General features: G+C 38.5%; 1 pseudogene; it reads right to left on the reverse strand.

Annotated features, from left to right (window-relative positions):
- Positions 1-22,935: 22,935 nt before the first annotated feature.
- On the reverse strand, positions 22,936-23,631 carry LOC113781256 (annotated as a pseudogene).
- Between the last annotated feature and the right edge of the window lie 3,397 nt (positions 23,632-27,028).

Below are 27,028 nucleotides of genomic sequence, written 5' to 3' on the forward strand. Positions count from 1 at the left end.
ATACAAGTCATGAAGTCAAGAAATATAGCAAACAAGGCACACTCACATGCCAGCACGCATGATATGCAAGAAAACATTTCAAAAGTAACTTTGGAAACAGTTCAAAAGTAAATAATGTAAGAAACGGATCATAAATAACTTTAGAAGTAGTTTGAGGTCACTCACCTCCATGGCTCAGAAATCATCCATTAAATATCATTGCCTTGCTCAAATCCAAGTCTTAAATCATGCAAACAAGTTCCTTCAAAGTTTGGACAGCACTTCCCCTGGATTTGCTTACTTTTCCAGCCATCATGGCTTCATTATATCCTCAGCCAGTCCCAACGGTACACACACAACAACGAGTTCATCCAATAGCCATTCAGCAGGCTCCAAGTAGTACTAGTACAAGTCAAGCTAGGGAAAAGGCCGGAAATGAAGGTTTAGCTCAAACCAGAAAAACAGTTTTGGACGTCACTTTGCGGTAATGGCACAACTTGCACTACGATTATCGGATTAGGGTGTAAGACCCACCACTTCGAAGCTAAGAACCAGGGCTACAACAATGTAGAAGTTCACTCAGTCCAAATCCCAGCACAACTAGGTCAAAAATGCAGAAAACCAACCCAGAACCGTAATTGCAGGTTCCCAAATCACTTTAAAACTGTAATCAGTCTATCTCAGCCTACACAGGTCCAAATGCATTGATTCCAAAGGCATATGAAAGCTAAGACATCAAGCTACATTTCATCACAAGACACCAACAACAAAATCCAAACCAATTCCAGTCAAAACAGGCAATTACTATCGCAGTTCGGACATTCTGTTCACCAAAAACAGCAACAGTAAAAACGGCATAACTCACTCTATACTACTCCAAATTCCCTGAAATCTTGCAGGCACTTCATACTCATCAATACCTACAACTTTCATGTTTTGAGCAAAGTCCAATTCGGCCTCTATCTATGACCTAAAATTTCGGACAGATTAGGGGTTCATGAACCCTAACTTTTCACATTTCATTCCAAACCCAAAATTGATTGCATTTATCAACAATTCACACACTAGAGTCATAACCCCTTATTACCAACCATCATAAACAACCACAATATCAAGATCACATTAAACCAGAAAATTCCTCAAAAAAATAAAAACTTCACCATATCATCCATAAGCAAGCAATAAACCACAATTTCCAACTCTATAGCCACCATTAGGCATAAATTCAACATCATTAGGTGTAAGAGGATAGTCAATCACTACTTACCAAGTAAACAAGAAAGAGGAAGTTGTAGACCACCTTAGCTTCTCCAAAAACTTCACCAAAACACTCACTAGCACCAAATGGAAGAATTTTATGGAGTAGAAACAAAATCAAATGGTTGGATTATTGGATTGGAGCAAGAGGAAGTCAAGATGTTGAAGAGTTTTTCTTCCTTTCTCCCTTAAGGTTGGCCGGCCATAAGAGCTTGAGAATGAAGCCAATTTTGGTAATTTTTGAGATATTTAATCCAAGGGTAAGAAAGGTCAAAGTTGTCTTAGGCTCCAACCACTCACAAAGTGACACGTGTCACTTCTTTAAATGCACTTCTATCCTTTTGTTCCCTCTCACATCAATCACATCTCACCCTCTATTTATCTCTTAATACCCGATAAATTTTACACAGTATCCGGAACTTAACCTTATTGGCCGAATTTGTCCGAACTTTTCGCACTAGTGGGTCCCATGAGCAAAAATAGTTTTAAAATGATTTTTCTAGTATCGGTTAGTTTTTGAGAAATTAAAATGAGTTTGAGAACCCGAAAAAAAAAATGAGTTTGAGAACCCGGAAATTTTCTAATTTTCTAGGGTTTATTTTTTTTAACGCCCGCCTTTTCTACATTTTCTTGATTAGAAAAAATTCCCCAAATAAAGTTTATGAGCAAAAATAGTTTTAAAATGATTTTTCTAGTATCGATTAGTTTTTGAGAAATTAAAAGCGTATTTTGGACGTGGGACCCGCAAGTGCGGTAAATGCATTATATTTTTGACAACTTGTTGGAATTTTGTATTAAGTGATATTATTTTACAATGTGTTAAGATATTTGTATTAGAGAGACAAAAAGATAAGATTAAAACCCTAAAGGACCATTTGTCACAAAACCATTGGACCTTGACTTTGACTTGGACTTGTCTTAACCTTTACTAAACCAAATTTTGACCCAATTTCTTTCCATTTTATTGTCTTGGCCGACTCTCTCTCTCTCCAAGAAAAGAAAAGAAAGCTCTCAACTTGTTTCTTCAATTTCTTGCTCAAATCTAGCAAATCAACCGTTTAAACTTCCAATTTCTCCATAAAAACCCTTAGTTTAGTGGTTGTGAGGTTGGTTGTGAAGTGGTTTGGAAGAAAATGGTGCTAAGTTGCTTCCTTTCTTGAGGTTTCAAGGTGAGTGACTTATGAATTCCTTCTTTGGTCTTGCTAATGTCAAACTAATGGTTTGTATTGGTTAAAGATGTGATTTTATGGAGGATTAGCACTTGAATGCATGAAATTCCAGATTAGGGTTTTGAATTTCCCCAATTCTGCCTGGCACTGTTCATCATAGTTAGAGGCCGAATTGGCCTTAGCACAAAACATGAAAGTTGTATAGAATGATGTTTTATAGTTGTCTGCAAAATTTCAACTCAATCCGAGTTCGGTAGCCTGTGAAAGGACCAAAATACCCCTGCTGCCCTGTTTCTGTCCGAACCTGGAAATCAGCTTTGGTAATTGGTTAGTTTGACTGGGAATACTACTGATTTGGTTGTTGATGTCTTCTTACGAATTCTAGCCTTGTATCTTAGCTTTTAAATGGCTTTGGAATTACTTGATTTGGAGTTGTGTGTGCTGAGTTATGACTGAATGAATCAGAACTGCCACAGTGAGCTTCGAACTAGAAAATCTGGGGTTGTTTTGGTAAATATGACCTAGTTAGGGTGAGAACTGGACTGAGTGGTCTTCATGAAATTTGTATGGAATGATAATTTAGAGGTGCCTGCAAAATTTCAGGTCATTTGGAGTGGTGTAGAGTGAGATATGTCGATTTTACTGTTGCTGTTCTGGGTTGATCAGAATGCGAAAACTGCACTTGTAATTGGCCATTTTGACTGGAATTTCTTTGGATTTGGATGTTGATGTCTTCTTATGAAATGTAGCTTGAGGTCTTAGCTACCGCATGCCTTTGGAATCAATGCATTTGGACCTGTATAGACTGAGTTGGACTAATTACAGCATGGTGTGATTTGTAAACCTGCAATTACGGTTCTGGGTTGGTATTCTGCATTTTTGACCTGTTTGCACTCAAAACTGGGTTGAGTGACCTTCTGTAATGTTGTAGCCCTATCTCCTAGCTTCGAAACGGTGTATCTTTCACCTTCATCTGACAATCGTAGCGCCTTTGGTACCATTACCGCAAAATGACGTCAAAACTGTTTTTCTGGTTTTGAGCTTAACCTTCATTTCCGGACTTTTTCCTAGCTTGACTTGTACTAGTACTACTTGGAGCTTGTTGAATAGCTATTGGATGAACTTGTTGTTGTGTGTGTACCTTTGGGACTGGCTGAAGAAATAATGAAGCCATGATGGCTGGGAAAGTAAGCAAATTCAGGGGAAGTGCTGTCCGAAGTTTTAAAGGACTTGTTTGCATTGAGTTTGTGATCTAAGACTTGGATTTGAGCAAGGCAATGTTATATGATGGATGATTTCTGAGCCATGGAGGTGAGTGACCTCAAACTACTTCTAAAGTTATTTATGAACCGTTTTTTACATTATATACTTTTGAACTGTTTCCAAAGTTACTTTTGAAATGTTTTCTTGCATATCATGCGTGCTGGCATGTGAGTGTGCCTTGTTTGCTATATTTCTTGACTTCATGACTTGTATTTTGGTTGAACGTGTTAAGCGCTTATAATGATTTCCAAAACGAGTTTTCGAGGCGAGTGTGTACTTTATCGCACTCGACCTCGATAAATGTGAAATTTTCGATTGAAATGTTACTTGCGCATGAATGTAAGCCTTTTGGGCTGAACTGGCCATTGCCCCTTGTTACCGGTCGTCTTGAGCCAGAAGCGGACTCGGTCAGGCGATTAGGAACTTGGGTGAACGTTTGGTATACTCGAGTATTACCTATGTAGGTTGGTGGAGCCTGGCCAAAAGCCAGGGACGGGGTGAATGAAATGAAATGAATGACCAAATGAGCGAGGAAATGTCAGGAGAATGAATGTATCCTTTCATGAATGTTACTATCGCTTTCCATTGTAAATGTTTCTTGAATTATTGCTAATCCATATTTACTGTTTTGCAAATGTTGTAGTGGTTTCCGGATTTATCATTTGATTTACGACATCATTGCTATATGACATCATTGAAATGAACTATTGTGAAACCGATTTGATTAATGATTTTCTGGTTACTCGCTGAGCTTTTAGCTCACCCCAAAAACTATTTTATTTCCCTCCACAGGGCTCGTGGCGAAAGAAGGACTTGTTGTGCTTATACACGTGAATGGATGGCCTAAACTTTGTACAATTTTGGATTTGGAATTATTTTATGTATATTTGGGATTAGTTTCCGCTGCATTTGAGACATGTAATTATTGGAGACGGATGTGTATTTGTGGACCATTTGATGTATATTTGAGATTTGTATTGTAATATATTTGAGGATTGTAGTGAGCGACTGAGTCCCGGCGAGAGCTGGGCAGGCGGCCCGCCGAACCCTCTGGTTCGCCTTAGGGGGAGGTGGGGCCGTCACAGTTGGTATCAGAGCTTAGGCTTCAGATCTCTGTAGTGTATCCTAGGCTTGAAGTTTAGGATGCCGGACTGTGGGTTTGATTTGACTCTTGAGAGATTTGTGCAGGATGTCTTGACTTGATTGGTACAAGAGGGAATGTCGAGGACGACATTCTTTTAAGGAGGGGAGATTGTGACGCCCCGAAAAAAAAAATGAGTTTGAGAACCCGGAAATTTTCTAATTTTCTAGGGTTTATTTTTTTTAACGCCCGCCTTTTCTACATTTTCTTGATTAGAAAAAAATTTCCTATTCGTGTTTACTATTGTTTAACCAAATATTGACTATAGTGAAACCTGAGAGCTGGAAATGAATATATAAGGAAAATACCCTACATTATTTCGAGGTGCATGTATGAATTTCGAGGACGAAATTCTTTTAAGGAGGGGAGAGTGTGACGCCCCGAAAATTAGGAGATTGTTTATAAATAAGATACTAAAGTGTATTTCTTTGGGTTTGATTTAAAACCTTATTTTGTTTTAAAAAGATTAGAAACCCTAAAATTTTAATCAAAAACCCTAGTTTACTTGTGATTAACTGGTTTCCTTCAATATCTCATCTTTTAATAGAAACTCTAAATTCAATTTATGGAATTGGAAAATCCCTCATGTTATTTTAAAAATGTCCCTTTATTTGGAAATTATTATTTTTATTAAGGCTTGCTACCCCATTTATTCCACGATAAGTGTAAATAAACCTAGAAAGTAGGTTTTCACCTTTGGTTTTAAGATCGGAGTAAAATTAGGGTTTTCGCAATTTTTCACCGGATGAATTTTCGGTACAAAGTAAGGATTAAATTTGGAGATTAAAAGTGACTTTTAAGTGAGAAATAATATGTGAGTAGTAGCAATGATATAAGGTTAGTGAATGGGAAGTAAAAACCCTAGTACGTGAGTTTTTAAGAAAAACGGCGCGATCCGGCGGGTCCCGCGCATTACCGATTGAACGCACTGCTTGACCACCACTTTCTTACCCTACAAGCTCATTGATAATTGAGCAAAATATCTTCTTATATTACAGCTAAGGGGACCGAAATTTGTGGCTTATAAGCAAGGGAAAGAAAGAGAAAAATGAGTGGCCAAGATTAGGCCAAGTGTTGGGCAATTTGTGGACATCATTAGTTCTAATCTTTTGGCTTTATTATAAGATAAACTTAGCCTCATTTCTCTTCATATTTCTGCCTAAGAGCCGAGAGGGAGAGGGAAGAAAACACCAAGGGAAATTTCTTCATTTCATCTTCAAATCCAGCAATTTAGTGAGAAAATAAACAAAGTAAACCGATTAAACTTGTTCCTAAGTGACTAGGTGGTGATTTGTGGTAAGCTTTGGAAGGAGGAAGCTTGGGCTACTCTTTGTGATCTCTATTCAAGGTAAGAGAGTTTATCTCTCCAAGTTTTACTTCTAATCTTGTTAAATTAAGCCTAGTAACTTGATTTTATGGTGAGATTATGGATGATGAGCATGTTTTAGTAGTTTTCCCCAATTTATTTGATGCACTAGGGCTTATGGAAATTCTGCCCAAATGGTTGTATGATGTTTATATGATGCAATTGAGGTTTCATATGGTGTTGTGGTAGTGATTGAACCAAGAAATTAGGGAAAATTTCACTAGAAACTACAAATTCCAGATTTCTGGAAAATTCTGGATCACTTCTGTCCGAATTTGTATCTATCTGTTAGAGGCCGATTTGGCCTTGGGTCAAAGAAGGAAAGTTGTAGGAAATGATGTTTTATAGGTGCCTATAAAATTTCAGCTCAATCGGAGCAACGTAGAACGTGAAAAGTCCAAAATACCCCTACTGTTTTAAGAATTTCCCAGCAGTCCGTTTCTTCAGTTCAGTCCAGTTTATCACGATTTTTGATCAGGATCCATTCTGATTTAGCTCTGGGCCAAAACATAAAAGTTGTAGTGTTCTGAAGTAGCTTTAAAATGCCTCAAAGAAAACCTGATTCGGACTTGTGTACACTGAGTTAGGTCCACTACAGCATAATGCGTTTAAACAGCCGATGAATTGGTTTCTGGTTTAGTAGTCTGAGATTTTGACTAAGTTACATTAGGAAATGGACTAAGTGACCTTCATGAATGTTGTAGCTTTGTGTTTTAGCTTCGAAACGGCATAGGTTTCGCCTTAATCCGATAAGCGTAGCCTTGGACAAGTTATTTCCGCTTGTATACGTCAAATCTGTCTTGTGCCACATTGAATTTCTGCACTTGTACTTGATGCGGTTCTTGTTGTTATGATATTGTGAGCCTATGGAATGGCTCTTGACATAAATTGCTGATATGTATGATGTTGGGTGGTGTTGAAGAAAAATAATGAAGCCTAAATGGCTGGAAAATTAGGTAAACACAAAGGGCATGCTGCCCAAATTTACGCTCGAAGACTAGAGAACTACTTGCAACTCGAGTATGGGTTAAGAGTGATTACTGCTTGAACCATCTAGGGTACTTGAGTCTGCGTGTTCCGAGGTATATAAGTAAGGACTTGGCCGAACTTGTACCCTTGAGAAATGAAATAATGATTGCTCAAAGTACGTTTTCCCTTGTACTTTCGACTCGCATGACCATTTCAAGTATAAATGTTACAAAGTTTTATCATTTAAAAAGTGAGCGAGTATCTCACGAGTATTCTCCAAGTGAATTTCAATTTCTTGATTCTTATTGAACGAAACGTCTAAGTTTCGAACTCTAGTCATGTTTCAAAGTTCTCAAATTGAGTTTTATCGCAGATTTGGACTCCGAACTCGGAGTATAACCTGAAAGTGACCAGTAGCACTATATCTTTTGGGTGAGTGCTTTCAAATACCGAATTGAACTTGATACTTGAACTTGATACGTGACCAATCTGATTACATGTTATATACGTGAATTGTAAGGGCAAGAGTGTACTTTATCGCACTTGCCCTTATGTGATATACTTGTTTATTGTTGCAATTGACTTGATATACTTGTTTATGATGCGCGCACTTCCTGGAATTCCAGAAACCCTGTGGCGAGTTACTCTAGTCGAGCCGGCAAGGGCTTGGTCGATTGGGTAACGAACCCTGGGTCTCTTGTATTGTCGAGTGGAGTGATATCTCCTCGACTAATCGGTATACTCGAGTATTACCACCCGTGTTCTTGAGGATTTTGGGCCCAGCTGGGGGTTGAACGGTGGACGGAGAGTCGTTTAAGTGGTGTTCTACTGGATTGGTTACTTACTTGAAAGTTGACGGAGTGTCAACTACTACGGGATCAAGCTTCTGGTAATGTAATGGGAATTTGGCTCCTGAGAGTCATCCGTATCCTTATACTTTGGAGTAATTATTGTTTATTGGATTATTGTTTCTTTTGAAAAATTTTCTACATTCGCTCATTTTAAGATTGCTACTTGACGTGTTACTGTTCACATTTATGAACACTTTATGCTCGTTACTTTGCTATATCGAAAACTCGTACTTATAAATAATGGTCAATTTGCTATTTGGAACCTCACTGGGCTTTTAGTTCATTCCACTCCATTTGTTTTCCTTTCAGGGGTACGAGCGAGGTGTGAGATATGTAAAGTCTAGCATAGACTAGCTGTTTGATTTTGACTTGTACTCACGCTATTCCTCGGATGGAACATGTTGTATTTGGATTGTATTCGTTTTGATCTAGTTTGGTGTATTGAGACTTCGTACTTCGATTTCTATTAATGTAAATTATAAGCTTGAATTGGGAATGTTATTTATGGTTCATGAATGTGTGTACGTGACTCGATTGAGATAGTGAGTGAGTCCTGGCGAGAGCTGGGCAGGCGGTCCGCCGAACCCTTTGGTACGCCTTAGGGGGAGGTGGGGTCGTCACAGATGGTATCAGAGCCAACTAATTTTCTAATTTTCTAATTGTTTTGATACCAACTGTGACGCCCCCACTTCTCCCTAAGGCGAACCAAAGGGTATTCGCGGGACGCCTGCCCAGCTCTCGCCGGGACTCACTACAATCGATCATTCAAAAGCTCGAAATACTTTAAGTAACCTCAATACATAATTAAAGTACTTCGAATATCTCACACTTACAATTATGCAGCTTTCAAGCTTAAATACAACCCAATGGAAAAGGGGTACTATAGCCATCCGTTATAATATAACTTAAAGTCTTCAAAAGAAAACAATCTAGTACTACTCACGAGCACCCTTGGTCTCGAACCCTGTAAAAGAAATCCACAACGTGGTATGAGCTACACAGCCCAGTGAGGTTCCAAGACACTCTAACAGTTCAAATAAATCAAATAAGTTGGGCATATCATACGCATGGTTCAAGGTTACACAATGGCATGTTATCATGAGGCAATAATCATTGTACAGGTAATTTGAGACATTTATCATGGTATGAGACATTGGCATGTATAGTTCACGAGTGATTGGAGCTTATTACAGGCATAGCTCAGGATTTCATGTTGGCATTTTAGCACGAAACAATCATCATGATACAAGGTAAACATATACTGTAGGATACGGTGTTCCAGTGGAACTCTGTCGGTCATCTGCACCTTATGACTTCCGGATCCCCTCGGTTTGACTGGCCATCACCTTATCCCTCCAGTGGTAATACTCGAGTATACCGAAACGGTTGTCCAGGGTTCCAACCTACCCGACCGAGCCCAGTCCTGGCTCGAGTAGGTCAGTAACCGAGGCAGGGCCCAAGTTCAGCTTAGAGCTTACAACATGCACAAGTAATCAAGTAATTCGACAAAAGGTAAAATTCATCATTTGAGTAGGTCGAGTGAGATAAAGTACACACTCGCCTAACAATGATGGACAACTTCATATAACATGTGATTCATGATAATCAAGTGATCAAGTGGATACTTAGCACGTAAGCACGTAAGCAATACAAGTTGATTTCATGGGAGCATATAATTCACGGATATCGAATAATCATATAGATTAGAAATCATATGAGCAAATAGTCAGGTAATCAGGTAGTCATGTGGGTTGGTAAACGGTTCACGGTTAACGGTTAACTGTTCACGGTTGACGGTTAATTGACAAGCATTGGTCATATGTATAGGCCATCATTGGCCGTTATCCCATTTTTACCACGTGAGAGTCGAGGAGATTCACTCCAACGACGTATGCAACCTTAGCATACCAAGTCATGTTATTCGAGTATTTTCAAGCATGAATTATTCATCTCAAAAGAGAACGAGTGCGATAAAGTACACACTCGACTCCATTTTTCAAAACCAAGTAGACTAAGTAAACAATCTAGCAAGTTAAGCATGTATCGAGTTCATATGGTCATTTGATATGGTTAATGATTTAACCAATTCATGTAGATATACAATGCAAGTATACATTCCTTAAATAGGCATGAGTATGGTAAATACTTAACGCATAGCACTTAATAATCATGAAATAAGCGTGTCCTAGACTTATTCAATTACGTATTCCTATATGGAACACTCACCTAGTCAAAACAAGCGAGTAGTTTTCAAACAAGCGTTTTAGGTGTCCGCTCCGAGTTCCCCTTGGAGATTCCCTCGAGTGCCTGAGTAAACAACCATTAACTATTATACACTATCACTTAGAACTCCTACTTATCAAAGAAGGTTGTACAATCTAAAGGGAATTCATGAATTGGGCCTTAATTATTAATAATCGAGGCTCAAGAGTAAAGTTTTAAAGTCTAAAGAAAGAGACTAACATTTTTCATGAAATCGAGTTAAAAATGTTCAATCGGTATCGAGAAAAGAAGGCAAGTTTCCAAAATCTCATTTCTAAGAAATTGTCAAATTTTAGCTTTGGGTGTCAATTCTAGAAAAATCGTATCTTGCACTACGTAGGTCCAAAATTGGAAAGCTTGATACCATTGGAAACTACATTCCGAGTACTACAAGTTTCTAGAAGACACTTTCCCATGATTCCAAATGGAAGGTATTCAAAAGTTGGATCAAAGTTACAGCTGTAGAATACTAAGACAGTTTCAAGGTTGGTTTTTGGCCAATTTTGGAAATTCAGTAAAATTCACTTGTTTTGAACTAACCTTTGAAATTTGGAAATCAAATAGTGTTACAATCCAAGAGTATAACAATACAAGCGGATTGAGAAATGGAGTTTCGAGCACCAAGATATAGTAGCCCCAAGTTGAGGAAGATTCAAGACTGAAGAAGAATTTCCAGTTTTGAACCTCCAACACTAGAAATTTAATTCGGTATCGAAACGAACTTGGATTGGTACCAAAATTGGCAGTATTTTACTCCCATATGAAAGGTACCACTCTATCAAATTTCAGGGAAAAATACTTTCGGTAAGATAGTTAATTAGTCAACCAAAGTTCAGGAAAATTATAAGGCAATCTGCCTTTGACTTTCATTTTCCAAATTTCCAATCGTTTAACCAAGAAAGTTATCCAACCATGGTTCATTTGTGAAATAAGGGTCTAAGATACACCCATAATATCTTTGGTAAGTGTTTAATATCAAAAACATCACAGAAGAAGTCATTCCCAAATTCGGCACCCATCTGGTTCAAATTCGGGCATCAAGTTGCTGCCTGAACACTTCATTCCAGACGAACAGAGCAACAGGACAGCGAACTTAAAACATTTGGTTCGGCTTGCTCACAAGGAATCAGAACGTGCATTTTATACCGAATTAAAGCTAGGAATGTCTAGTTTCAAACGCCACCGACGGCACATGATTTCGACATCCGAGGACAGAGTTATAGCCAAAATGCCAACGCTGGACAGTGCAATACGGAACAGATTTCCAGATTGCCACTTCTAGGAGAAAAATTCATTTGACCCACCAAACGTTAATGTTTTCCAACGAAAATTTTTACACACATAATATAACATATATACATCAGGTTCATGCCAATAGATCACCAAAAATGGGCCTTCTTATGGCCGAACAAAACAGGGGCATTTTCGGAAATTCTTGCCAAGACCTCTACTTTGAGTTTCCAACAATAACACTCCAAAAACTCATCATTATAACCACTAAACTACCATTAAATCCAACATTAATTCTTAAATCAGCAACAACAACCCAAGTGTGGGAATACCAAGAGCCCACTCATTTCATTTTCACCATAAACAAGCTAACTAAGTGCATGCATGAGCTTAATCTTGCTATATAAATTCCAAAAGACAAGAATCCAAGGGTTGATCATTACCTATTCCTTGGGTGTGCAAGATCAGAAATTTCGGCCCTCTTGAAGCTCCAAGAACCCGTGAAGATGCAGCCTTTCGTTAGCTAAATCCAACCTCCAAGAGGTTTGCTAAGTGGTCTCCAAGTTTGGTGTGATTTGGAGGTGATTTGGGGTAGTTTTGGTTGAGATTAGTGTGCAGAATTTTTGTTGCAAATGAGTTAGAGAGAGAGAGGAGCTTGGCCGGCTGTGAGGAGAGAGAAGAGAGAGTGTGATTTTGATCTAAGTTGGCTTCTCAAAGAAGATTAAATGTGTGGTGAAAAATTGCTCCAAAGTCAACTCTTGTAAGGCTCGTTTGGCACGTTTTTAGGCTCGATTTTCTCGCGCGTTTGGTTCACTAGTGCACTAAACCTCTAATGCACTCATGTTAATATAAACATTATTCACTCTTAATTGTCTCGAAACAAGGGTCTAAAGTTCCTCAAATAAAGTCGCGCGTGTGAAAACGCGTACCGTCAATTTTTTACGCTATAACGCGAAACCTCCGGGAAATTCTTATAACGATAGTACTAATAACTATCACTTGAGTATTTAAACATTAAAATACCGAATTTAGGTCCATTGTACATGTCTCCAATATTCCAAACTTATTGTACTCTCAAGCGGATAAAATCTTCAAGCACTATTCACTGTTTTTACTAAACGCGCTCCAGGAATTAATTCATGAAATGAGTTACTTTAAAAATATAACGAAGTTATATTACCATGTATTTAGGTCTAATAAGACTAGAAAATATTCCTCGAGGCAAATATCCAATTAAATAATTTATTAAGCCACAAATTAGGCTAAAAAAAAATAATAGTTTTTACGAGTCCTCACAACCTCCCCTCCTTAAAAGAATTTCGTCCTCGAAATTCATACCTTCTGTAATCTCAGACAACTCTGAACCATGTGGTGTGTTCATGTTATGCTTTCTTTCTGATGCCATTGGTCGGTTTCTCCTTCCATTGACTTGTCGAGGGACAGTTCCATTTCCTTGTGGAGCAGTAGTTTCTCGTGGATACCTCCTTGGACAGTCATGAACTTTATGGTTGGTACTCCCACACCCCATACACTTTCGTCCCTTTAGCCAACAGTTTTCTTCAATGTGATTCGTCCTTCCACAATATCCACAAGTCGGACGAGGTGTTGTGACCTGACTGGCTTGCGAGGTTTTCTTTGATCGTGTCTGTTCTGCTGAAGTCCCTCGCGACATAGTTCCTTTTGGTTCCTTTATCATGAGTGGTGCAGGAAATAACAGTCCTACTCCATCCACTTCTTTTCTAACTTTGGGTGGTGGTCCATTTCCTCCTAGTGTACTATCAGATGCATCTCTTTTCCTTGCTTGGAAAGCTCTCAGTTGAGATTTTGTGCTTTCTACCCTTTGCGCTTTTTCGAGAGCGTCACTAAATGTTTCAACCTGTGCTGCAGCAAGGGCATCTTGGATTTCCAAATCTAATCCTTGGATAAACCTTCTTATTCTCTTCCGTTCAGTAGCCACCAATTCTGGGGCATATGTAGATAACTTTGTAAAGCGTGTTTCATACTCAGCTACGCTCAAAGTTCCTTGACGAAGCTTTATAAAATCATCTTCTCTCTTTTCTTGGACAAGTGGAGGAAGAAATTTCTCATTAAATTCACGTACAAAGTTTATCCAAGTCCTTAGGGTTTGATCTCTTTCCCACTTGTTTCTTATAACATTCCACCAGGCTCGGGCTGCTCCTTCAAGTTGAAATACAGCAAAGGTGACTTGTCTCTCCTCTGTGTAATCCAAGGCATCGAATATATTTCTAAATATATGGTATTTCATTTACGCATGAGCAAGTAGTTTGGTTTGTATACGACCTGTAAGTAGACTTGAATTTGAATCGGCTAGTGTACCTTACATACACTGGATAGACCTGACCTAATTGAAAATAGGGTATCTCTTTTACTCTTGAGCAAGTATCTTGATTTATATATGATCTGTATGTGGGATTGATTTGTACGTTCAGTGCTCTTTTGGAGCGTCAGTTGTGAATCTTGAAAATGGTACACGTAAGATATGACTTGATGAGCTTAGGCTTCAGATCTTTGTAGTGTATCTTAGGCTTAAATGTTTAGGATGCCGGACTGTGGGACTGTTCTGAAAGTTAAATGATTGCTTGTAGCGATGAAATTTAGAGCCACTTCATGTGGTCTCTACAGAGGAGTAAGATAGGGCCAAGTGGTGTTATGGTCCTTACCATGTGATTGAGTAAAGACTTAAGTGCCCTTCTAGAAATGTAAGCTGTGAATCATGAATATTGTAGGTTGTAAAACCTTTATCTTGATAATTGGAGGGAATTTGATATGTATGTTGGGTAGGAATCTTGAATGTGGTGATTTACTCTTGGGATCGGCCGGCTCGAGTTGTGAATTATCCTATTTTGGATTCTTGTACCCGAGTATTTGAGAGTTGATGGCAACCATAGGGACTTTATATCTCCATTTGTGGGGAATAAGAATGAATCGATATTTCATGTGAATGGTTACAGGAAACCAATAATTGTTTGGTTAAGATGGTACAATAATTAAGAGTGGAAGATGAAAAATATCGTAACCCAAAAGATCCTTGTGTTGGGATTGAAATCGAGCATGTTAGGGAACGAGAATCGTCTAGTTCCAATTAATCTAGTGAATCTCTACTTGTGATCTTTCATAGTGAGACAATGGGAGTAGAACTTAAGAGTTTGCGCCTTGGAGATGAATATACTTGTGATAATCACTTGTTTATTTTTGTTATTGACTTTGACTTGGCATGAACTTTACTTGGCCATAATTTGTGTTATGATTTATTGAACTCTAGTTTGTATTTACTTGCATTGTGATAATGATATTTGTAGATGTGATTTCTTTTCCTTTAAAGGTTGTTACTGGCATATGTGTGTAGTTCGACTATGGTTTAGTGTGAGGTTTATACATATGTGTATAGATTAGCTGTGAACATGGAAACTAGAGGACAACGAAAGGGACGTCAACCTAGACAACCCCGAAATGAAAGAGTAGCTAATGGGTCCGATATTGATCAAAACGTTGAGTCAAGAGTTGGGAGAGGAAATGGAACTGTCCCTCGACAAGTCAATGGAAGGAGAAACCGACCAGTGGCGTCTGAAAGAACGCATGACATGAACACACCACATGGTTCAGAGTTGTCTGAGATTACAGAAGGTATGAATTTCGAGGACGAAATTCTTTTAAGGAGGGGAGGTTGTGAGGACTCGTAAAAACTATTATTTTTAAGCCTAATTTGTGGCTTAATAAATTATTTAATTGGATATTTGCCTCGAGGAATATTTTCTAGTCTTATTAGACCTAAATACATGGTAATATAACTTCGTTATATTTTTAAAGTAACTCATTTCACGAATTAATTTCCTGAAGCTCGTTTAGTGAAAATAGTGAACACGTCTTTGGAAATCTTGATCGATTGAGAGTACAATAGGTTTGAAATATTGGAGACATGTACAATGGACCTAAATTAGGCATTTTAATGTTTAAATAGTCAAGTGATAGTTATTAGTACTATCGTTATAAGAATTTCTCGGAAGTTTCGCGTTATCGCGCTCAGATTGGAGATACGCGTTTTCACACGCGTGATTTTAATTTAGGAACTTTAGACCCTTATTTTGAGGTAATTAAGAGTGAATGATATTTATATGAATATAAGTGCATTAGAGGTTTAGTGCACTGGTGAACCAAACGCGCGAGAAATCGAGCCTTAATCGCGCCAAACGGCTCCTAATGTGAGTTGACTAATGGGTGATTTGTGGCCACAAGTTAGTATCTTCTCATGGAAGCTTAAAAATCTGATCACTCTCTCTCTCTCTTGCTCCCTCATCTGGCCGAACAACAAAACAAGAAAAACAGCACAAGAGTTCTTCAAATTCCTCCATCAAATCTTCACCAAATCATCTCCAAATTCAACCAAACTTGCACCACACTTAGATTAACACTTGAGGAGTATTTTGAGCTGCAAAAGGGAGCTGAAAAGCCACGGTTTTCTGGAGCAAAGAGTGACAAAAAATTTCTGATCTAGTCATCCAAGAAGGTAGCAAATCATCCAACCCATAGATCTTAGTTTTTGTAAGATATATTGCACATATAAGGTTATATAATCATGTGGGTAGTCTTGTTTATGGTATAAAATGTGAAAGTGGGCTCTATGAACTCCCACTCTTGGGTTGTTACTGATTTGATGATTGATGGTGGATATATTGTTGGTTTAGTGGTTAAAATAATGGATTAATGGTGTGTAATTGATAGAAACTTCATTGGGTGCAAGAAGCAAAAGTGACCGTTTTACCCCTGCCTTGTCCGACCATTTTTGTGCAAAATTTTGAGGTTCTAATGACTTGATTATATTGTTTACATGTTAGTGTGAGTGTGTACAAAATTTCATTGAAAAATAACATGATTTGGTTAGTCAAATGAGTTGATTTCCAAAGTTAGCAAAACTGGAAAATGAATCCCGTATTGCCCAGGCAGTCATTTTGTATCGGCCATAACTATTTACTCCGATGTCGAAATCAAGTGCCGTTTGTGGCAATGGAAACTAGACATTCCCAGCTTTCCATTGGTACCAAATGCACGTTCTGGTTCCACTTGAGTGAGCCACACCATTCGATTGAAAATCACTGTCCTGTTTCGTTGCTCTCCAGGAGACAGGACAGAAATTGCTTCTTGATGCTCAAAAACGAGCTGTTTGTGAATGGAATTTGAAAATGGTTTCTTCTGAGAAACTTTAGCTTTATGAGAGAGCTTTCCAACGCCATTAACCACGCCCAATTCCAAGTTAAATTGAGTGAGTTGTGGCCAATGTTTGAAACTGCTACAGTGATAGAATTTTCCACTTGGACAGATTTGTAACTAACAATGATTTGGGACTTGTTTTCTGAAGCTTCTTGGTATAAATCACCTATCAAATGTACCTTAGACATTATCTACTGAAATGAGCCGTGTTTGAGGTGTTTTATTGGTCAAACGTATTGAAAATGGAAAAAAACGGAAGTCCAAGGCAGATTTGCCGAGGAACTTCTTGGGACTTTAGTGATTTCGTTAACCAACTTTACGAATGAATTTTCCTATGAAATTTGGTATAGAAATAGCCCTTATATGGTAGGATAATACTGCCAAATTGGGTGCCATTCCAAGTCCGTTTCAGTGTTCAACCAACGTCCCAAAGTTCATGTTTAAATCTGGAAATTCTTGATCGAGGAGGAAATTTTAGCCAACTTTGAGCTGCTATATCTTGGCGCTCAAAACTTTGATTCTTGTTCCGTTTGTTTTGTTTTAAACTTTGATTGTAACTCTAATTGAGTTCTAAATTTCGGAGGCTAGTTCGTATTGTGTGAATTTTGCTGGATTTTCAAAGTTGGTCAAAAACCAACCCCGGAACTGTCTTAATGGTCCAAAGCGGCAACCTTGAGTCAATTTTTGAATACCTTCCGTTTGGAATCATGGAAAAGTATCTTCTAGGAACTTTTAGCGCTTTTGAAGAAGTTTCCAACGGTATCAAGCTTTCCAATTTTGGACCTACATAGTGCAAGATACGATTTTTCTAAAATTGACACCCAAAGCTGAAATTTGTCAATTTCTTAGAAAATGAGATTTTGGAAACTTGCCTTCTTTTCTCGATACCGATTGAACATTTTGAACTCGATTTCATGGAAAATATTAGTCTCTCTCTTTAGACTTTAAAACTTTACTCTTGAGCCTCGATTGTTAATAATTAAGGCCCAATTCATGAATTCCCTTTAGATTGTATAACCTTCTTTGATAAGTAGGAGTTCTAAATGATAGTGTATAATAGTTAATGGTTATTTGCTCAGGCGCTCAAGGGGACCTTTAAGAAGAACTCGAAGTGGACGCCTAGACACTTGTTTGAGTATTTACTCTCTTGTTGCAATAGGTGAGTGTTCCATATAGGAATACGTAATTGAATAAGTCTAGGACACGCTTATTTCATGATTATTAAGTGCTATGTGTTAAGTATTTACCATACTCATGCCTATTTAAGGAATGTATACTTGCATTACATATCTACATGAATTGGTTAAATGATTAACCATATCAAATGACCATATGAACTCGATACATGCTTAACTTGCTAGATTGCTTGCTTAGCCTACTCGATTTTAAAAAAAATGGAGTCGAGTGTGTACTTTATCGCACTCGTTCTCTTTTGAGATGAATAACTCATGCTTGAAAATGCTCGAATAACATGACTTGGTATGCTAAGGTTGCATACGTCGTTGGAGTGAATCTCCTCGACTCTCACATGGTAAAAATGGGATAACGGCCAATGATGGCCTATTCATATGACAAATGCCTGTCAATTGACCGTCACTACTCAACCGTTAACCGTGAACCGTTTACCAACCGACATTACTACCTGATTACTTGACTATTTGCTCACATGATTTCCAATCTACATGACTATTCGATATCCGTGAATTACATGCTCCCATGAAATCAACTTGTATTGCTTACGTGCTTATGTGTTAAGTATCCACTTGATTACTTGATTATCATGAATCACACGTTATATGAAACTGTCCATCATTGTTAGGCGAGTGTGTACTTTATCTCACTCGACCTACCCAAATGATGAATTTTACCCTTTTGTCGAATTACTTGGTTACCTGTGCATGTTGTAAGCTCTAAGCTGAACTGGGCCCTGCTCATGGTTACTGACCTACTCGAGCCAGGACTGGGCTCGGTCGGGTAGGTTGGAACCTTGGGACACCGTTTCGGTATACTCGAGTATTACCACTGGAGGGATAAGGCGATGGCCAGACCGTACCGTGGGGATCGGAAGTCATAAGGTGCAGATGACCGACAGAGTTCCACTGGAACACCGTATCCTACAGTATATGTTTACCTTGTATCATGATGATTGTTTCGTGCTAAAATGCCAACATGAAATCCTGAGCTATGCCTGTAATAAGCTCCCATCACTCGTGAACTATACATGCTAATGTCTCATACCATGATAAATGTCTCAAATTACCCGTACAATGATTATCACCTCATGATAACATGCCATTGTGTAACCTTGAACCATGCATATGATATGCCCAACTTACTTGATTTATTTGAACTATTAGAGTGTCTTGGAACCTCTCTGGGCTGTGTAGCTCATACCACGTTGTGGATTTCTTTTCAGGGTTAGAGACCAAGGGTGCTCGTGAGTAGTACTAGATTGTTCTCTTTTGAAGACTTTGAGTTATATTATAACGGATGGCTATTGTACCCTTTTCCGTTGGGTTGTATTTAAGCTTGATAGCTACATAATTGTAAGTGTGAGATATTTGAAGTACTTTAATTATGTATTGAAGTTACTTATAGTATTTCGAGCTCTTGAATGATGGATTGTAATGAGTCCTGGCGAGAGCTGGGCAGGCGTCCCGCGGATACCCTTTGGTTCGCCTTAGGGAGAAGTGGGGGCGTCACAGTCGTTCGCTACAGTCCTCAATTAAAAATTGAAATAAATCACAAGAATAAATAGGGCATTGATTCAAACTTAAAGCGGAACTTATATACATTGCCAACCCAAAAGAGAATATGAACATCAAATATACAAGGGTTCTCAATCCTTCATACGTCCAGCCCGTGCCAAGCACTAGGTGAGAACCACTACAAAAGAAACAAAAGAAACAAAACTAGATTGGCTAGTCTATCTCAAGCTCACGTCCTCGCTCGTCTTTCCCTGTAAGGAAAACAAAACTAAAGGGATGAGCTAAAAGCCCAGTGAGGTTCCGAACACATAATCAGATAATCAATCCAATACATTAAACATGGAGTATCAATAATTCAAGAAACATTTACAATGGAAAGCGGTAGTAACACATTCATTAAAAGGATACGGCTCACAAGGAGCAATTCGTTATTTCGTTCATTCGTTCTCCTGACATTTCCCCTTATTCCTCCAATCATTTGAAAATACATTTTTCGTTTATCAATAAACCCTCGTTCGTTCGTTCGTTCATTCATTCACCCCCGTCCTGGCCGTTGGCCAGTCTCCACCAACCTACAGGGTAATACTCGAGTATACCAAACGTTCACCCAAGTCCCTAATCGCCCGACCGAGTCCGCTTCTGGCTCGAGACGATCGGTAACAAGGGGCAATGGCCAGTTCAGCCCAAAAGGCTTACATTCATGCGCAAGTAACATTTCAATCATTAAATCCTTGAAAATTGCACAGTTATTTAGGTCGAGTGCGATAAAGTACACACTCGCCTAGAAAGCTCGTTTTGGAAATCATTAAAAGCACTTAACACATTAGCAAATGATAACAACAAGCCATAGAATCAAATAAGGAACACTCACCTAGAAATGCAAAATATCCTTCCGGATATTACCCTTAATCACCAATGAAACCTAAGGTTGAACAAGAGAACATATTACAGTTTATCGAGCAAAACATTTAAGGGAAACAAAGAAACCCGACTAATTAGGAGTAAAACGTGTAAAGATGACTTTCAAGTAAGAAGAGGGTTGTTTGAACCCAAGGATGAAAATTCATGTTTTAAAATGGAAAACCGGTCATGGTATTGGCCAAACAAAAGCATACAAGTTCAAATAGAAACCTAGCCATCGGGCGAAAATTTGGGCAGCACGCCCTTTGTGTTTACCTAATTTTCCAGCCATTTTGGCTTCATTATTTTTCCTCAACCACAACCCAACATCACACATAAGCAATTCAAGTCAAGAGCCATTCCATAGGCTCATAATATCATAAGAATAAGAAATACAGTAATAACAAGTGCAGAAATTCAATTTAGCAAAAGACAGATTTGACGTATGAAAGCGGAAATAACTTATCCGAGGCTACGCTTATCGGATTAAGACGCAACCTATGCCATTTCGAAGCTAAGACTCAGGGCTACAATTTTCATGAAGTTCACTTAGTCCAGTTTCTAATGTAACTTGGTCAAATTCTCGAATTGCTAAACCAGAAACCAATTCGTCGGCTGCTTAATCGCAGAACACTGTAATGGTCATAACTCAGTGTACAAAAATCCAATTCAGGTGTTCTTAGAGGAATTTTAAAGCTACTTCAGAACACTACAACTTTCATGTTTTGGCCCAGAGCTAAATCAAAATGGATCCTGGTCAAAAAACGTGATAAACTGGACTTAACTGGTGAAACGGACTGCTGGGAAATACTTAACTCTGTGATGTTTACTTACCGTTTTCTAATCTATTTGGTTACTTGCTTACTTGGTTATCTGCTTACGTGATCACCAACTTACTTGGTTACTTGACCACCTGATTACTTGATTATCATGAATCACATGTTATATGAAGCTGTCCATCATTATTAGGCGAGTGTGTACTTTACCTCACTCGACCTACTCAAATGATGAATTTTACCTTTTGTCGAATTACTTGGTTACTTGTGCATGTTGTAAGCTCTAAGCTGAACTTGGGCCCTGCCCTTGGTTACTGACCTACTCGAGCCAGGACTGGGCTCGGTCGGGTAGGTTGGAACCCTGGGCCACCGTTTCGGTATACTCGAGTATTACCACTGGAGGGATAAGGCGATGGCCAGACCGTACCGTGGGGATCAGAAGTCATAAGGTGCAGATGACCGACAGAGTTCCACTGGAACACCGTATCCTACCGTATATGTTTACCTTGTATCATGATAATTGTTTCATGCTAAAATGTCAACATGAAATCCTGAACTATGCCTGTGATATGCTCCATACCTGTTACCTGACCAATGTACTTATATCATGATACCTGTCTCATGATAAATGTCTCATACCATGATAAATATCTCAAATTACTCGTACAATGATTATCACCTCATGATAACATGCCAGTGTGTGACCTTGAATCATGCATATGATATGCCCAACTTACTTGATTTATTTGAACTGTTAGAGTGTCTTGGAACCTCACTGGGCTGTGTAGCTCATCCCACGTTGTGGTTTTCTTTTACAGGGTTCGAGACCAAGGGTGCTCGTGAGTAGTACTAGATTGTTTTCTTTTGAAAACTTTAAGTTATATTATAACGGATGGCTATTGTACCCTTTTCCGTTGGGTTGTATTTAAGCTTGGAAGCTGCATAATTGTAAGTGTGAGATATTTGGAGTACTTTAATTATGTATTGAAGTTACTTAAAGTATTTCGAGCTTTTGAATGATGGATTGTAGTGAGTCCTGGCGAGAGCTGGGCAGGCGTCCCGCGGATACCCTTTGTGTATATTAACTGTCATCTAGCCAAAGAACTGAAAACTTGGGCCACAATCATGTTTATTTACTCTACTACTGCTTTCAAGTTAAGATGAATCATGAATTAATTGACCAGTAACAATTGGTCAATTAGGAATGCTATTCGACTACAACAATGAAGGTTATACATCTCATATTTGCTCAGGAAATATTTACAAATACTGCACGAAGATGCTAAAAATGTTATCTACTAAAGTGTGGGTCTGTTAATTGCTGAGGCATTACACCTAATCAGTTAAATTGAAAATCGCATTCTGAGAGTTCATAATTCAATTCCAGAATTTCCATACCTGGCAAAAGCCTGAAATGTAACTGTTTGGACATCTCAAAAATGGACAGAGGCCATTTCCGGCCACTAAAAAGTCAACCACCATGTTCAAATGCTGAAGCAAACATACTACTTGTAAGTTGCAACCACAGTTAAATTAGCAATAATTCCAATATTATACACAAGCAATTTTACACAAACCAGACATCTGTTAAGCCCATTTCCCTCGTGGCCCATCCGTATCACAAAATCCCATTAAGGGTCAGCACAAAATATCAAGTATGAAAACCAAATTTGAAGGAAAACATAATGGTCCTCCTCTACCTAGCAAGGAAAGTTTCATTCTTTTGAATATGCAAGAACAACATCTTCAGAATGGCAATTGTTTGTCTATCAGAGCAAAAAACTGGCAACAGTACTTTGATAACAGTTCAAAGAAAGCATACAAAACTCGTTCAAAATCTACTCCATAACAGCAACTCCCCCTACAGCCTTGATTTTCTCTATAATATCATTTGCCTCTTCTTTAGTGATACCTTGCTTAATTAAAACTGGTACTTTCTCAACTAAATCTTTGGCTTCCTTCAACCCCAAATTTGTGAAAGCACGAACCTCTTTGATCACCTTAATTTTTGCAGCAGCATCAAACTTTTCTAACTTGACATCAAATGCAGTTTTTTCTACCTTCTTCTCCTCAGCCTTTGAAGACCCAACGCCAGACCCTCCCTGAGGACCCAAGTCCATGCCCTCCACTAAAACTGGTTGAATCTTAGGATGCCTTAGTCTGTCTCTAAGTGTGGGACCAATCACATTACGCTCTTCAGGAGACAGGGCCGCAATCTATTCTGCAAGCCGAATGATCTTATCTAAAGGTGGGGGTCTAGGGCCATAAGGATCATAGAAAGCAGGATACTTGTGTCTTACGGGCTTCGATTTGGGATCCCTGGGAATGAAATCAGGCTGAAATGCACGAGACTGTAGAGGGCCGGTAACCACACGAAGAGCGGGATAGCTACGCAAGGATTTGAAAACTACAGAAAGCTTCATGGTTTGAAGATAGTTACAAAAAAATAAATATTTAAGGATGATTTCTGGCGGAGCAGTGCCCTTTGGCACTTGTAGCACTAAATGCAGCAAATGAATGTAATCCTTCCTTCCCGTATAGCAGCTTCACATCCTATTTCCAGTGAGCTTCTCACCTTAAGAAAAGAAATGGGGAAGATGTCAGTCTCATTCATATTTTCAGGGACTATCATCTCATTCTGGAATATGGAAATCCTACTGGTATAAGAAGACTAATCAACAATATGACATCCAGTATTGCAAGCCATTTACCACTCATAAATTTTCAGTCCATCAATCTGATGCCATTGGCTAGCATGCTTGATAAATATTTTTTGCATGAATGTGCTTTGGGAAAAAAGACCACATGCAAGAATGCTTTGGTAAATGGTAGCATTCTAGGAATTGACTTCCATGCATATACCCAGAGCATGGCAGACAAGGCATACAACAAATAAATACTAAACAATGTTTTTTGGATTATGTTTGGTATTAGGCCGCATTCTTGCTTGCAATCAAATATTACAAAGGAACAATCTTTAAAGAGAGTGGTCAACTTATGGAATGAACCTAACCCTTCCGAAAAGCTAATGTGCAAAATATACCAATCGATTCAATATTAAGTACCCTTGCAAGATTTTCTTGTTCAAAATCCAAACTATCCAATGTCTCAATAAATCAAAGGAGAAAGAGAAACTAGGAAAGGCATTCGAGGGCTTAAGTAAGGAACAAGTGCAAGTACTTTTGGATTATTTTCATTCATAGTTCACTCACACGCAAAAGAAACCTTAACAGCCAACTTAGGGAATAAATCTTACATCCATCTTCATTCAGGTTTCAGACCAGTTCCAGCCAAAAAATAAAATAAAATAACTCAGGCTCCAAAACTAACAATTTCATTGAACTTCAATAGGTCTAAGCACAAAATAAAATCCAATCACCAAAAACAAATTGTTATGACAAACGCTAACCGCCAAGAAATAAAGGACTCTTGAGAGGCACAATAAGGCATTAGCAGCGAAAGGTTCACAAGCTACAATCAAGATCAAGAAACTAAAACATAAATAAATCATCCATTTAACAGGGAGAAAAAAATCCTTCATAGCTAAATAAACAAACAAATGAACTTACCAATTTGTTGTTGATTTTGTGGGTTGCATAAACTAATACAGAGAAGGACAGTGAGGAGCGTCTGCGTGTGCAATCGCGCGTAAGAACCCTGGCGGATATTTAAGTGCCCGTTTTGCAATAATGCCCTTGATTTTTTTTTTATTGATTTTACTCTTTGGCCCCGTTAATTACTTTACCATTGTCTGGCTCCTTTATGGCTATATCCAATCGCCTTGTTTTATTGTTTACCTTTTTTTTTTACCTCATAGGTGTTAGTAATAAGGGATAATTCAAAAACATCCAGAGATTTCTCATAATATCACTTAGCTTTCCTGAGATTTGTGAAATTTCGCTTACCTCCCCTGTCAGCCGGACATGACTAAATATTCTTATCAAATGTCACAAATTAACAATAATACCTTTGCTATTATTAATAACTATTTAACCAAAAAGTCAAAACAAAATAAAATGGTTAAACCAAAATACGTAGATTAAAGTTTTCTGATAATGGTCTATATTTCTCTGTATTGAGATCATGGTGAGACAGCAAAAGGCATGGATATATTAAATCTAGTTAAAATCAACCACTCAGAAGGAATTGGTGAGTAATTAACACCTTGAAATGTTCTCTTAATTCTTTGGATGGATGGAACTATTGGGAAATTGTTCTCTTAATAAACATGTTTGGTCTTGATTCTTCTAGAAAAGAAAGGAAAATCCTTAAAGGCGAAGGCAAGCTCTTCAAGTGTCGAACCTTGAACACGCATGTTAACTTTTTTGCTTTTGGGTGATGACAGTAGATAACATTACCATGTGGAGCATGACCCGAGAAAGACAAAGGTCTAGAGAGCGCATGACTCTGTTCATTGATTGATTTTCCACTTCCCAAGTGATTGCATTAGTTGATCTTCCAACTTGGTTAAGGTAGTGGTTGATGACGAATGAGTTGAGGCTTTCCAAAAAGGATTTGCCAACGTGGATTCATAAATTATTAGGGATGTAATCGAGCCAAATCGAGATTGGGTATTGCTATACTTGAGCTAGACTCGACTCATATGTACCTAAGCTCAAGCTCGGCTCGAGCTCGACCGAGTCCAAAAAATCGATACTTGAGACTTGATTCGAGGAACTCCCTTTAAGCTCGAGACTCGACTCGATAAGGCTCGACCTTTAGTCAAACCTTATCAAGTCGAGTCTAATCAAACTTTTTGACTCGATTCGACCAATGCCGGCTACTTCTTGCTTAATATCAAGCTTATATGAACTATTACTGGGGAAAATTCTGGCTGACTGGTAGACTGGAAAAAGGGTGGAACATAAGTCTGACCAAAAAAGGTGACGTTTTGGGAAGATCCACAGGCAAGCAAGTAGCTATCAGTTGGAGTAAATGAGGCATATAATCCATGATTCATTGATACAAATACAACCAAAAGTATCCACATTCTACCTCCCACAGTTAGCATCTTTAACACCCCTAAGTCCTGCAAAAGTACCCAAACTAACCAAAATTCCCCACAAAATTCCAAAACTCAGCAAAACATGAGCTGAGCCACCAAATTGAGAGACAAACAATTGTCTTAAACAGCCACAATATCCCAACTACCACAAGCTCAATTCAAGAAACTAATGCCAAGATCTATCCAGAAATTCCTTTTCCCCACAAATATCACTATTTACTAACTAAAGAAAGCTGCTTTAAACAAGAACATGTCAGAAAAATATATTCTTGGTTCAGAAATGGACCATAGTCCAGCAGAATTACAAGTGTTTGAACAAGAATACAAGATATAGAAGAATGAAGTTGAAAACTCTTGTCATTCAGGATTCAGCTGCTTCTCCGCACAGTAAGTTAGATAGCAGTCAGCTCATAGGGTCTCCCCGGTCACTTGGTTTAAGCAAACATCACAAGTGATTTTCTGTGATTCTTACCCAAAAAAAAAACAAGTGATTTTCTGTGACATGTATCAGTCTTTCCAGAGCTAATAAGGTTCGTTCTGTCATCTCTTACACATTTTGACAAACATGTAGCATGCATCCCAGTCATCTTAAATTTACCCATAAACAAGATTGGTGCTTGTTTCCTATGTTAAGGCTATTAAAATCACCAATATCCAACAGAAGCCAAAAAGGAGTATTCCTATCAAGATTCCTCTTCTGGACTCAAACACGGTACATGAATATTTGTCAGGGGGCATCACAATATGATTGGAGTAACCAGATGCGGTAATCAATCATACTACATTAGAGCAGAGGCAGACATACCAGTAACCAGATGTGGCCAGCTCACTCTGTAGCGATGGCGATGGAGTCTGACAGATGCGGCGAGCAACGGCGTCGGCGACGAGCGACAGACTGAGAGTAACGGAGATAGGCTTTAGATCTA

This window comes from Coffea eugenioides, chromosome 1 (assembly GCF_003713205.1).
Source record: "Coffea eugenioides isolate CCC68of chromosome 1, Ceug_1.0, whole genome shotgun sequence".
NCBI lineage: Eukaryota > Viridiplantae > Streptophyta > Magnoliopsida > Gentianales > Rubiaceae > Coffea > Coffea eugenioides.